The sequence below is a fragment of the Phyllostomus hastatus genome, unplaced genomic scaffold (genome assembly GCF_019186645.2).
Source record: "Phyllostomus hastatus isolate PE091 unplaced genomic scaffold, TTU_PhHast_1.1 phas_contig_41, whole genome shotgun sequence".
In the NCBI taxonomy this organism is placed as follows: domain Eukaryota; kingdom Metazoa; phylum Chordata; class Mammalia; order Chiroptera; family Phyllostomidae; genus Phyllostomus; species Phyllostomus hastatus.
In genome coordinates, this window is record NW_025333876.1 from 10,523,654 (window position 1) to 10,536,631 (window position 12,978).

Sequence of the window (12,978 nt, forward strand, 5' to 3'; positions counted from 1 at the left end):
TAACATAGATTCTGTCATACGGTTGTTGCTCCATCATTAGTGTAAATAATAGCTGTTCCATACAAATGTAAACATTACACAGCACCCCTTCCCAACCTTAGCCCACTTCACAGTGTCCTGAACTCTATTACTGTGGTGGTTAACTCTATTTTCTCATACACTGCATTTATTTTCTATCCTTTACTCTTACCTTACTTCAGAATCTTTCCTCCCACAAGCTTACTGCTTTCTAGATCCAACTTACAATCCTTCTCTCCCCAACAAGAGTCTTATCTTCTCTCCACCCTTTCTAATAAGTAGCTAATAGGGTGGAATATGGCCTTCACAGTGAAGGCCATCTTGAAACGGAGTTCATAGTGATAGAAGCCTACATAAAAAAGATAGAAACATTTCAAACAAACAACTTAACCCTATGCCTACAAGAACTCGAGGAACAACAACAAACAAAGCCCAGAGCAATGTAGAAGGAAGGAAATAACCAAGATCAGAGCAGAATTAAATGACACAGAGACTAAAAACACAATTCTAAGGATCAATGAATCCAGGAACTGGTTCTTTGAAAAGATAAACAAAATCAACAAGCCTTTAAGCAAGTTCATCAAGAAAAAATAAAGAGGACCCAAATAAACACAATCAGAAATGAAAGAGGAGAAATTACAGCTGACACCACAGAAATACAAAGGATTGTAACAAATTACTATGGAGAACTGTATGCCAAGAAATGTGAAAACCTAGGTGAAATAGAAAAATTTCTAAAAATATATATAATCTTCCAAAACTCAATGAGAAAGAAGCAGAAAGCCTGAACAAACTAATAACAGCACACAAAATTGAAGCACTAATCACAAAACTTGGGACACACAAAATTCTTGGACTGGATGATTTCACAGGAGAATTCTATAAATCATTTAAGGAAGAGCTAAACCCTATCCTTCACAGACTATTCCAAAAAATCCAAGAAGAAAGAAGACTCCCAAGCTCTATTTATGAAGTCAGCACCATCCTAATCCCAAATCCAGATAAAGACACACAAAGAAAGACAGCTTCAGGCCAATATTGCTGATGAATGTAGACACTAAAATCCTCCACAAAATATTGGCAAACTGCATCCAATAATACATTAAAAAGCTCATACACTATGACCAAGTGGGATACATCCCAGGGATGCAAGGATCCTACAATAACTGGATATCAATAAATGTAATACAACACATAAACAAAAGCAAAGAAAAAAATCACATGATCAGGTCAATAGATTCAGAAAAAGCATGTGATAAGGTACAGCACTCATTTATGATAAAATAATATCACTCAGCAAAGTGGGAATAGAGGGAGCATCTCTCAACATAATAAAGGCCATATATGAGAGACCTACAGCCAACATCATACCGAAATCTGCACATACTCATGGGAAAAAACTAAAATCATTTCCACTAAGACCAGAAACAAGACAAGGTTGTCCACTTTCACCACTTCTATTCAATGTAGTATTGGAAGTTTCAGCCACAGCAATCAAACAAGAAGAGGAAATAAAAGGCTTTCAATTTGGAAAGGAGGAAACAAAACTGTCATTGTTTGCAGATGACATGATAACGTACATAGAAAATCCTCTATACTCCACCAAAAAACTGCTCCACCTAATCAATGAATTTAGCAAAACTGTGGGATGTGAAGTCAATATCCAGAAATCAAAGGCATTTTTGTATACCAACAGTGAAACAGCAGAAGCAGAAATCAAGAAAAAAAATCCTATTTTATATAGCAAAAAGAAAAATAAAATACCTAGGAATAAACCTAACCAAAGAAGTAAAAGACCTGTACACATAAAACTACACAACACCGAAGAAAGTAATTAAGGAAGACACAAACAAATGAAAATGTATACTGTGTTCATGGATCAGAAGAATTAACATCATCAAAATATCCATACTACCCAAAGCAATTTACAGATTCAATTCAATACCAATTAAAGTACCAATGGCATATTTCACAGACATAGAACAAACACTTTAAAAATTTATATAGAACTATAAATGACCCTGAATAGCTGCTACAATTTTGAGAAAGAAGAACAACGCAGAAGAGATCACAGTATCTGATACCAAACTGTATTACAAGGCCTGTAATACAGGCCTGAAATGCTCCCTCTATTCCCACTTTGCTGAGTGATATTATTTTATCATAAATGAGTGTTATACCTTATCACATGCTTTTTCTGAAACTGTAATCAAAACAGCCTGGTACTGGCATAAATACAGACAGATAGACCAATGAAAGAGACTGAGAGCCCAGAAATAAACCCAAGTCTCTTCAGTCAATTAATATTGGACAAAGGGGGCAGCAACATAAAATGAAGTGAAAATAGCCTCTTCAACAAATGGTGTTGGGAGATGTGGACAGCTACATGCAAAAAAATGAAACTTGAGCACCAGCTTATACCATACACAAAAATAAATTCAAGGTGGATAAAAGATTTAAATATAAGTCTTGACACCATTAAAGTCTTAGAGAATAACATAGGCAGGAAAATCTCAAATATTTCACTCAGCAACATTTTTACTGATATGTCCCCCAGAGCAAGGGACATAAAGGAAAGAATAAACAAATGGGATCTCATCAAAATAGAAAGCTTCTGCATGGCTAAAGAAATCTGCATTAAAATGAAAAGAGAACCAACTATATGGGAAAACATATTTGCCAATGATACCTCAGATACGGGTTTGATCTCCAAAATATATAAATATAAAGAATTCACATGACTCCACTCTAAGAAGACAAGCAACCCAATTTAAAAATGGTCACAGGACTTGAACAGACACTTCTCCAAGGAGGACATACAGAGGGTCCTGAGGCAGATGAAAAGATGCTCAATATCACTGGCCATCAGAGAGATGCAAATTAAAACCACAATGAGATACCACTTTACACCTGTCAGAATGATCATCATAAACAAAGCAACAAATAAGTGTTGGAGAGGCTGTGGAGAAAAAGGAAACTTGGTGCACTGTTCGTGGGATTCCAGACTGGTAAAACCTCTGTGGAAAACAGTATGCAATTTCCTCAGAGAACTAAAAATGTATCTGACTTTTGACCCAGCAATTCCACTGCTAGGGTTATATTCTAAGAACCTTGAAACACCAATCCAAAAAAACCCACGCACCCCAATATTCATAGCAGCACAATTTACAGTAGCCAAGCATTGGAAGCAACCTCGATGCCCATCAGTAAATGAATGGATCAAAAAGCTGTGGTACATTTACACAATAGAATTCTATGCAGCAGAAAGAAAGAAGGAGCTCCTACCCTATGCAACAGCATGGATGGAACTAGAGAGCATTATGCTAAGTGAAATAAGCCAGGTGGTGAAAGACAAATACCATATGATCTCACCTTTAACAGGAACCTAATCAATAAAACAAACAAACAAGCAAAATATAACCAAAGACACTTTAATTGAGAACAGACTGGCAGTGACCAGGGGCCAGAAGGCAGGCAATTTCAGTGGAAAGGGGGAAGGATTTGCACGAACAAGGGTAAAAGACACATGGACAAAAACAAAGGGGGGGTTGGAAATGGGAGGGAAGTGGGGAAGGCTGGGGGGTGATTTGGGATGGGGGTAAAAGGCAGAAAACTGTACTTCAACAACAATTAAAATAAAATAAAATTTTAAAAAATCAAAAAGAAGAAATTGGTTTCTTGAGACAGAATCTACTGCTGATGAAGAACTTGTGCAATTGTTGAAATGGCAATAATGGATTTAGACTATTATATAAATTTAGTTGCTAAAGCTGGACCAGGGTTTGAGAGGATTGAGTTCAATTTTTAAGGGCATTCTGTGGTTAAATTGATATCCATTTTTCATGCTATAGAGAAATAATTCATTAAATGAAGAGTTAATCGATGGAACAAACTTCACTGTCATCTCATTTTAAGAAATTACTATAACCACCCCCACCTTCAGCAACAACCACCCTTATCAGTCAGCAGTCATCAACATTGAGCAAAACCCTTCACCAGCACAAGGATTATGAAGGCTCAGAAAATGGTAAGTAATTTTTAGCAATAAAATATTTTCAAATTAAGGCATGTGCATTGTTTTTTATAGATATAATGTTATTGCACACTTAATTGACTAAAGTATAGTATAAACATAATTTTTATATGTATTGGGAAAACAATTCTGTGTGACTGGCTATATTGCAATATTGGCTTTACTGTGGTGATCTGTATTGGAAGCCGGAATATAGCTGACACATTAATTCCCAGATAAATTTTTTTGTTAATCCCTTGAGATTTCCTATATTGATCTTCAACATTCTAGCTTTCTGCTCTAATGTTTATTATTTATGATTTATATTTGCTCTAGTTATAAATTATTCTTCTTTCTCCAATTTCTTAAGGCAGAAGACTAGATTAATAGTTTCAGATTTTTTTTTCTTTTCCAATATATGTACTTAAATGCTGTAAATTGTCCTGTGTATGCTCTTCTAGCACCCTACACTCCCTGACAAGTTACATTTAAAATTGTATTTAGTTCAAAATTTTTTTTAAAAAAATCCTTGAGCCCTGACTGGTATGTCTCAGTGGATTTAGCACTGGCCTGTGAACCAAAGGGTCACTGGTTCATTTCCCAGTCAGGGCAGATGCCAGGGTTGTGGGCCAGGTCAGGCCTCCAGTCGAGGGTGCGCAAGAGGCAACCACATTTTGATGTTTCCCTCTTTTTCTCACTCCCTTCCCCTCTGTCTAAAACAAATAATTAAAATCTTAAAAGTTTTCCTTTGAGTATTCTTCTACCCATGTATTATTTAAAAATGTGTTGTTTACATTATGCTAAGTGAAATGAGACAGGTGGTGAAAAACAAATACCATATGATCTCATCTGTAAGTGGAACATAATCAACAAAACAAACAAATGAACAAAATAGAACCAGAGACTTGGAAATAAAGAACAAACCGAGAGTGACCAGAGGGGAGGCGGGAGGGGTATAATGGGAGAAAGAAGGGGAAAAGGCAAGCAAAGGAACTCAAACAGATGAATCATGGGTTGCTCAATGGGAGAGGGAATAACAGTAGGATTGGGGGCAAAGGGATGGGTAGATCAATGGGGAAAAAGGCAGGAAAACTGCAGCTGGGCAATAAATTTTAAAAATGAGTTGTTTAATATCCAAATACAATGTTTGGAATTTTTAAATTCCAAAAATTCTATTTTTCTGTTATTTATTTATAATTTAATTCTAATATGTTCAGAGAACATACTTTATATGATTTCTATTCTTTTAAATTTGTTAAGGTGTGTTTATGGACTAGAATGTGGTCTTAGACCCAAAATAGTGGGTATTCTATGTGGAGTTTGAGCAGAAATATGTTGTGCTGATGTTAGATGGAGGATTCTATAAATGTTAATTAGATTAGATTAATTATAGTACTATTCAGGTCAACCATACCCTTATTGATTTTATTCCTGTTTAATATATCAATCAAAGAAGAGTATTGTATTCTCCACCTATAGTGGTGGACTTGTCTGTTTTTCCTTGCAGTTCTATCAGATTTTGCCTCACATATTTTGACTTCCTCTTGTTAGATGCACACATATTAAGGAGTGTTTTTTTCTTAGAAAACTGACGTTTTCATCCTTATATAATCTATCTCTTTTCCCCTGATAAATTTTACTAGTTCCAAAGTCTGCTTTGCCTGAAATTAATATGGCTATGCCAACTTTCTTTTTTTTTTTTAGTGTTAGAATGATGCACACATATTTATCCAAATATTTGCTTTCAACCAGTATCTTTATATTTGAATAAATTTCTTATAAATAATTTAATAGAAATTAATAAAAACAATCACAAAAAATATCTAAATGTGTTTAAATAAAGACTAAAACAGTGTGATCAGCATCATATTGGAGCCCAAGACACAGGGGAGAATCATGATAGTTGACCTTTTCAATTCTTAAATTTTGTGTCCTAGACAAGTGTCTCAGCCCTGGTGTAGAATGTTCAGTCATCAGAAAGTGCAAAAAAAAACATTTAAAAGTACATTTTAGAGATAGAAAACTTGAGGTGTACCAGGGACAGGATTCCCTTCTTCTATACATAGTTTAATATGATTATCAATTGAAATTCAATGTAAGTACATTAAACAAATTGTTGATTTTTTAATTAAAAAACTACTATTTCACTGAGTAAGTCTTTCTGACTTAACAATAATATTTATATGCCAGTAAATGTCTATGTATTTTTCTTTGTGGAGAGCCAAGAAGGATAATGTGTGCCCAAGGGAGTTGGAAGCAGGCTTCAGGCTCAGCACAGCTGCCCTAGGCCACAGAAGACTGCCTGATAGATTGTTGTAAGGAAAGAATGACTTGGCTGCTTGCTATATCACTGTACCAAGAAGGAACAGCAGACGTTCTTAAAAAGTAAAATGGCCCTGGCAGGCATAGCTCAGTGGATTGAGCAGGGCTGCAAACCATAGCATCGCAGGTTCGATTCCCAGTCAGGGCACATGACTGGGTTGCAGGCCACAGCCCCCAGCAACCACACATTGATGTTTCTCTCTCTCTCTCTCTCTCTCTCTCTCTCTCTCTCTCTCTCTCTCTCTCTCCCCCCCCCCACCCTTCCCTCTCTAAAAATAAATAAATAAAATCTTAAAAAAAAAAAAGTAAAATGTACCTAGCCTTGGGTTCGTCTTTCTCACGCTCTGCTTCACACCTGGCTCAATATATACAGCCTGACTTCACCAATAAACAGTTCCCTCCTCTGCATCCCAGAGAAGGGACTCCACCTGACCTTGCTTTGACTCTGTCTCTGTATTTCTCAATCCCCCATCGCCTTCCCTCAGGACCTGACTGATCTAGCCACGCTGGTTGCCGCAGATGACTCTTGGAACAGGGACCCGGGTATGAAAGCACACCTCAGCCAGAAGATGAGGGTACACTCCCGAGTGGCCATGATATAGTAAGCGGGGAGTGAAAAGGATTTATAGCAATCAGGTGTAAAATGGGGCATTCTGGGTCCGCTGAGCAGGGGCTGTATATACAAATGCTGCGCTCCATGTTACTTGCATGGGGCACTAAAGTCCCTGCCACACAACTGGAGCAATTCTTAACCTTTGTACAGCAAACTTGTCCCTGGTTTCCTGAAGAAGGCACAGTGAATGAACATAAGTGGGCTCAGGTAGGCCAGAAAAGAAGGGAGAATATAAAACAGAAGGGTGCGTGTGTATTCCAATCTTTGCTTTCACTCTGTGGACCCTGATTAGGGAAGCTCTAGATCGGGTGAAAAAAGAATGTAGGGAGCTGAAACCCTCGCTACTAGGGTGGAGGCATTTACTATTTTGAAGGCAACTGCTCCCCGGCTAGAGCCTGGTGATGAGCCACTGCCGCCAGAGTTTGAACAAGAACTGGAATGGGAAACTGCTGGGGACCAGCAGCAGAGAATGCAAGAGGATGAGTCCCCTGATAATTCTGATGAGGAGGATTCAGTAGTAGGATTAGTAAAGGAAATGTCTCAACTATCCTCTGGAGACCAAGCTAAGCTCACTGAAGTACTTTCTCCCACTAGTCCCTCATCTTCGAAATTTCCTCCTCCTTATCATAGTTCAGTAGGACTGCCAGAAACTACTCCCTTACAAAAGGCTTTACTAAAAACTGTGGATCTGGGAAAGGACATACAGGGATTTATGCTATTCCCTGCTTTTGAACGGCCTGATCCGCTAAATCCTAACAACAAAGATATCATGAGTTCCTGTCCTTTAGAACTAAAAGACTTAAAAGCTGCTTGCAGTATGTATGGGCCAACATCCCCCTTTTCCCTCGCACTTCTTGATACCATTGGCTCTGAAGCCATGGCATGGAAAGACTGGATTGTACTAGCCACAGCATGCTTATGGGGCGGTGGGGTGGGGGGTGGGTGTGGTGCTGATTACCTAATGTGGAAGTCTGATTGGTAAGAAGAAAGCTCACAGCAGGCAGATAGGAATCAAAATCATAACATACCTATTACATTTGAAACGCTTACTGGGTCTGGATTATATGAAAATTTGCAGAATCAGCTAGGGTATACCTTACAAATTTACCAACAAATTACAGCATGCACCACCAAAGCTTGCTGCCACCTTTCTTTCAACGGAGAAAAATCTCAAGACTTCACTGAAATCTAACACAGGCCAGTAGAGCTTTATCAGGATTTTGTTTCCTGTCTCCTCCAAGCCACTGGAGAGTTGACAGGGGATCCTGAGGTTGATAATATATTAATCAAACAGCTAACTTTTGAAAATGCAGATAAGGTCTGCCAAGCCTCCCTAACGCCATATAAAAAGAAGGGGAATCTTACTGATTTTATTAGAATCTGTGCAGATATTAACCCCTCCTATATTCAAGGAGTTACCCTTGGAGCTGCTCTCAAAAGAACCTTGGGGACAAAGGGTGCTTGCTTCAGCTGCAAACAAAGTGAACACTTTGCCTGTGACTGTCCTCAAAAAATGGTAAAAGGCACTGCAAATGCAGGGCAAAAGGATAAAACCCCTATTCTGCTGTCCAACAACTACAGATGTGGGAAACTGCAGATTGTCGGCAAATAACCCTGGCTGCTTATCCTGGACAAATAGGTAATCACTACCCTGTTGATAAACCCCTTTGGTTTACTCAGAGATATCCCCTTATCTTTCCAAAGAGTGTAACGTAGACTCCCATTTCAGGGGCAGTGGTATTATTCACTGATGGGTCCAGTTCAGGAAAAGCTGGGGTTTATACCCCTCAGCAAACTTGGGTTGAAACTACCTCCTAGTCATCTGCTCAGCGTGTTGAACTCTACGCTGTCTGTATGGCCTTAACTCATTTTGTTGCAGAACCTGTCAATATTTATAGTGACAGTCACTATGTCGTTCATGCTGCATGACATATTGAGTCAGCAGTCCTTGGACACATTTTTTCTGAAAAATTGTTCCACTTCTTTACCAAATCACAATCTTTAGTCCACAAGAAAGCCTTTTCCTTTTTTACTGAACATATTTGCTCTCATAGTCAATTACCTGGAACCTTAGCGGAGGTCAATCATAATGCTGACCTGCTAGTCTCCACTCTGGTGCAAACCCCTTTGCAACAAGCCACAGACATGTATGTCCAATTTCATGTCAATGCCGCAACCCTTCAAAAAATGGTCCCTATTACTAGGGAACAGGCTTGAAAAATTCTCAAAAAGTGCTCTGGCTGTATTGTGCACCTCCCCTCACCTGTTGTCAGGGTCAATCCTCATGGACTTCGACCCAACCATCTATGGCAAATGGATGTTACATGAATCCCTGCATTTGGCTGATTGGCATGAGTTCACATAACCATGGATACCTTTTCTCATTTTATATGGGATTCCTGTCACACTGGAGAAAGCATTGAAAATGTCATCTGTCACTGTCTCCAGATGTTCTCTGTTATGGGACGCCCTACACGGCTCAAAACCGATAATGTGCCTGCATATTGCAGCAGGACGTTTCAACACTTTTGTACACACTTTCAAATTGCTCATGTCACTGGTATCCATTACAATTCTCAGGGACAAGCCATTGCAGAGTGAGTTAACAGATCCCTTAAAACCTATATTGAAAAACAAAAAGGGGGAGACTATACTAATACCCCCCAAAGATAGCTAGGACTACCCTTATACACCCTTAATTTTTTAAATTGTGATAAGCAAAGGATTACTCCTGCAGAAAAACACCAGTCATTTCCTGTTACCAAGGATCTAGTTTCCACCAAGTGGAAGGATCTTGACAAAGGCCAATAGCAGGGTCCTGACCCTATATTAACAAGGGGAAAGGGATATGTGTGTTTATTCCCTAGATCTGTATCCTGACCTGTTTGGGTCACGGAGAGACTGGTCTGCATCTGTTATGGAATCCTATGAGCCTCCAGTTCTGGATACCTGGAAAGAAAGATGAAATGGCTCAGGATAAGCCCCAGATGACTCAGGGAGAGGGTGTCGAAGCTGCTGGCCCATAGCACTGGTTAGGCTGAACCTCCGACATGGGAACAATTGAAGACACTGACCAAGCAAGCATAAGCCTTGGTCAACCAACAACCTGCTCCCCGTGATACTTCTACCCCATTTGTAGCCATGTAAGCTGTCATTGCTACCCAGCAATGGGATTTTTTCAAAAAGACATTTGGCATCTTGGGACAGCCCTACACTTCATTAACAAGTCTGCAGGAAGTATATCTGACTTGGAGGTATTGAGTAAATGGGTTGCAGGCCTGTGTTCAACCGCCTTATGTTATTGTAGTAGGGAATGTAAATATTATTTTGCAGGACCAAACTTTCTTGGTCCAGTGTCATAATTACAATCTTACTAATCGTGTATCTCATTGCAATCAAAATAAGACTTTATTGATTCTGCATCAACCTCCTTTCGTTATGCTTCCTGTAAATCTGACTGGCCCTTGATATGCTGACACAGGGCTTCAAGTCCTAGAAGAAATGCAAAAGGCTTTAACCCATACACAACAAGCCATTGGGCTCATCATTTCAGGAACCATTGCTCTAATAACACTCACAGCCACTGCTAGCGCTGTCACAGTTGCACTGACACAAAGTCTTCATAATGCTGATTTTGTTAATACTTTAGCTCATAATTTATCAATAGCATTAGGAGATCAAAAATACAGATTTAAAGTTAGAGGCCAAACTTAATGCCTTAAAGGCTGTAGTCATTGGCTTAGGAGATAGGGTAGAAGCCTTGACTCTCCATTCCAAGCTGCAATGCCATCCTCAATACACATATGTCTGTATAACTCCTGTCCCCTATAATACTTCTGTATGGGACTGGCACAAAGTGAAAAACCATCTAATGGGAATTTGGAGTCATGAAAACATAAGTTTAGATGTAAAGCAATTACATTCTGAAATACTGCTAATACAGAATGTGTATCTTTCTGCAACTGACCCTGCTCAAATAGCCCATAATCTGCTACAAGAATTGCAGGGATTTAACCCCTTTAATTTGTTAAAGCATTCCTTATGGTATCTCATTGGTGTAGGTGGATTTTTGCTAATTATATTCTGTGTTTTTTCCCTTGTCTGCCAAGAACTGCAAACCCAGCTCTTCCCTCCATGAGTAAAGTTGCATCAGGTGCAATTAGAAAAAAGAAAAGGGGGAGATGTGGAGAGCCAAGCAGGATAATGCGTTCCAAGGGAGTTGGAAGCAGGCCTCAGGTTCAGCACAGCTGCCCTAGGCCACAGAAGACTGCCTGATAGATTGTTGTAAGGAAAGAATGACTTGGCTGCTTGCTATATCACTGTACCAAGAAGGAGCAGCAGATGTTCTTAAAAAATAAAATGTACCTAGCCTTGGGTTCATCTTTCTCACACTCTGTTTCAAAGCTTGCCCAATATATACAGCCTGACTTCACCAATAAACAGTTCCCTCCTCTGCATCCCAGAGAAGGGACTCCACCTGACCCTGCTTTGACACTGTCTCTTTATTTCTTTTTTTTTATTTTATTTTAATCATTGTTCAAGTACAGTTTTCTCCCTTTTACTCCCATTACAGCCCACCCACCCAACCCTCCCCACTTCTCTCCCATTACCACCCTCCCCCTAGTTTTTGTCCATGTGTCCTTTAAATTTGTTCCTGTAAACCCTTCCCATTCTCCCCTGAAATTCCCTCCTCTCCCCTCTGGTCAGTCAGTCTGTCCCCTATTACAGTGTCTTTGGTTATATTTTCTTAATCCCCTGTCACCTTCCCTGGGGACCTGACCGATCCACCTGCACTGGTCGCAGCATTTCTCTCTATTTTCCTATACACTAACACACATATTCACATGCATACATACAAATATCACAACAGTAATCAGAGATTAAAAAATAAACATATCCATCTAAAGCTTCTGGCCTACCTGTGGAGTTGTAACTGTCCTTTCCCTCAGGTCCTATCCATAACTATTCTCTTTTCAGGTTGTTCCTAACCTTAAAAATGTAGGTTAATTTTTTTAAATTTAGACCTTTTTAGCCATTTCTTTAGTCTCTCTCTCTGTCTCTTTCTCCATAATTAAAAAGGATTGATAATGTATATTCAAATACAGTTGTGTTATAAAAGAAAAGCTGTGTTTTATGTTGTATACACAGGGTAAATGATTCAAATATATATTAAATTTATATATAATGCAATATATAACAAATACATACACACATATATTGTATATAATATGTATATATTATATATTATATTGTATGTATATATATGATATATATATACATACAATATAAATGTAAATATTGTATACATACAATATAAATGTAAATACCAGAGGGTACCCTTATTATTACTAACTTCCTTTTTGTTTTGGTCCCATTACAGATCATTAAAATGTATTTGAATGTGTGAGTTGTCACTTAATGGGTAGTGGCAGTAAAAGCTGAACAGCTGTTCTCCTGCAGTTACTTGTAGGCCAGAAACACACTGAGGAAGTCCTGAGCTCACCAAACAACCTGTTGAAGCACAAGTGTCAGGAAGTAACTCAAAGAACAGTCAGTTTTAAGTGTGCCCAGATGATAATCAGGGCAACTAGGACTTAATAGTTTTCAGAACGTTAATCTCCAAAGAACTTTTGACAGCAATAATGGGAAGGGGCTATAATTATCAGCATTTTATAAGCATGGGATACTGAGAATACTTCCAAACTCACATATTTAATTCAAGGATAATGTAATCCATTTAAAATATATGGTTTTTCAAATCAAAAGATTGTCTGCATCTAAAACCAGAAAAATGTTGGCTGCTTTCAGTAACCAAACCTGCTGATTTCATTCTCTATGTCAAGCATACTTTTTTCTTTCTGTCCTGTTTTCTTAACATTCTGTAAAGGATATGGTGATTTTCTATTTTCAAGAAATTTTATCTCAAGTCCAATTTTCCCATTATCAAAAACAGTAAGAAAGGGCTTTAGTCCTGGATATATGTTATGTTATTTAGGCACATCAACCATATAAC